Below are 2,500 nucleotides of genomic sequence, written 5' to 3' on the forward strand. Positions count from 1 at the left end.
GAGGGAGGAGAGAGAGAGAGAGAGAGAGAGAGAGAGAGAGAGAGAGAGAGAGAGGGAGAGAGAGAGGGGAGAGAGAGAGAGAGAGAGGGAGGGGGAGGGAGAGAGGGAGGGAGGGCGTTAGGGAGGGAGAGAGAGAGAGAGAGAGGAGAGAGAGAGAGAGAGAGAGAGATAGAGGGAGGGAGGGAGTTAGGGGGAGAGAGAGGAGTTAGGGAGGAGAGAGAGAGAGAGAGAGAGAGAGAGAGAGAGAGAGAGAGAGAGAGAGAGAGAGAGGAGAGGGAGGGAGGGAGGGAGGGAGGGAGGGAGGGAGGGAGGGAGGGAGGGAGGGAGGGAGGGAGGGAGGGAGGGAGGAGGGAGGGAGGGAGTTAGGGAGGGAGGGAGGGAGTTAGGGAGGGAGGGAGTTAGGGAGAGAGAGAGAGAGAGAGAGAGAGGGAGAGAGGGAGAGAGGGAGTTAGGGAGGGTGGGAGTTAGGGAGGGAGGGAGTTAGGGAGGGAGGGAGTTAGGGGGGAGGGAGTTAGGGAGGGAGGGAGGGAGTTAGGGAGGGAGGGAGGGAGTTAGGGAGGGAGGGAGGGAGTTAGGGAGGGAGTTAGGGAGGGAGAGAGAGAGAGAGAGAGGGGAGAGGGAGTTAGGGAGGGAAAGAGAGAGGGAGGGAGGGAGGGAGGGAGGGAGGGAGGGAGAGAGAGGGGGGGAGAGAGGGAGGGAGGGGAGGGAGGGAGGGAGGGAGGGAGGGAGGGAGGGGGAGGGAGGGAGGGAGGGAGGGAGGGAGGGAGGGAGGGAGGGGGAGGGAGGGAGGGAGGGAGGGAAGAAATAGTCTTGTTGAGCAATTAGTGCTTCGGTTTTGGTTCGATCATTTTTTTAAACATTAAATGCGTTGTGTGGGTTGAATGCTGTAACAACACAGAATACAACCATTTCTAAAAGTCCCATGATGTTAGTGACTGCCCATTACTGCTTATCCCTTATTAACCATCATTTATTCACATGACTTTCCTTAGACCGCTGCTCCCGAGTGGCGCAGCAGTCTAAGGTACTGCATCTCAGTGCTAGAGGCGTCACTACAGACCCTGGTTTGATTCCAGGCTGTATCACAACCGGCCGTGATTCGGAGTCCCATAAGCCAGTGCACAATTGGCCCAGCCTCATCCTGATTTGGCCGGGGTAGGCCGTCATTGTAAATGAGATAATAATTATAAATAAGATAATAATTTGTTCTTAACTGACTTGCCTAGTTAAATAAAACCATATATATATATATCAGTTGTTGTGTATATTACATTTGTTTATTTGATGACTTTATTATTTAATTCCAAGTCATCATCTCATCTCTACAGAGCTGCTACCTATATTGTCTGATAAAGTCACTATTTTACTAGTTCTTCAAAGTAAATAAGACATACTTTTATGACTGCTGAATGCCAACTATCAATTGTCATGTATTCTCAGGTAGAGATACTTCATGAAGCAACTGCTCTATCCCTCTCAATAGCACATTCTTCTGTCACTTCTCTCCCTCCATGTCTGCCCCACACTAATCTAACATAGCAGGCATTAAAAAAAACAGACCAGACAAGTAGGATTATGGTCATTGTAGTTAATTACTACGTTTTCTGTCCTGTTGGAAACTACCTACTACCGCGCACGGTTCGGGATTCATCTGATTCATCTCTAGAAAAACTGTGCAACGTGAACATTGATCTCACAGAAGAATAAAAAATAGAATTCACAAAATTGAACTGACATCAGTCAATTAGGTGTTTAAAACCTCCCAAAATCACAGATATTTCACTTAATCGTTCAGCACTAAGAAATAGTCAGTTGATGGGTCAAGGGTCGGTCATGCATATTCATAGGTCAGAGTGAGCCCCCCCCACACACACCCGTCCCACACCCCACACACACCCCAAGGTGGGACACACAGCAGTTTGTCATCAACACAATCAACCCATGACACAGTGTTAAAACAATCACTTGAAGTCATACAAGTGAGAAATGCACATCTGAGAAAACAATACAATTGTATATGTATATCACTCGTTTCTCGTGTTTTTCTCGAAATATTAGTGTCTGGGAACAATAAAAAAGCATTTCATTGAATTCCCATCAGAAGTAACTCTCCCATTGGATAAACACATGTATTACATTTGACTGGAAACACAAAATGAATTGTGCCTCTGCCCCAGTGTAAACTGCCATGTATGTGATGTGGCTGCTGCACACTGGACTTTAGGTAGGCTGGCAGAAGGCTGGTACTGTTGGCATAGAGCAAGGTGGCAGCGCCAGGGCAGGAGTGGCAGCTAAACTGACACCAGCACAGTGATTCATGGATCTGGGTCTATGGTCCAAGGTCGGAGGGGCAGACGCGGGTGTGTGTATTCGACTTGGTGTGCATGTCTGCATGCCTAATATGTGACTGTGTGACTGTGTGCCTATGTGATGATAGAACTGAAGTGGGCAGCTGATCTGAGCTGGGGCTATGATAGTCTGGGTAAACAGGAAGCGGTCC

At 48.8% G+C, this 2,500-nt stretch overlaps 1 protein-coding gene across 3 annotated transcripts in view; it reads right to left on the reverse strand.

Annotated features, from left to right (window-relative positions):
- The window catches only part of LOC124040955 (glypican-5-like), a 336,316-nt gene that overhangs the window by 201,487 nt on the left and 132,329 nt on the right, over positions 1–2,500 (reverse strand). The gene's annotated exons all lie outside the window — the stretch shown is intronic.

The sequence above is a fragment of the Oncorhynchus gorbuscha genome, linkage group LG08, assembly GCF_021184085.1.
Source record: "Oncorhynchus gorbuscha isolate QuinsamMale2020 ecotype Even-year linkage group LG08, OgorEven_v1.0, whole genome shotgun sequence".
In the NCBI taxonomy this organism is placed as follows: Eukaryota; Metazoa; Chordata; class Actinopteri; order Salmoniformes; family Salmonidae; genus Oncorhynchus; species Oncorhynchus gorbuscha.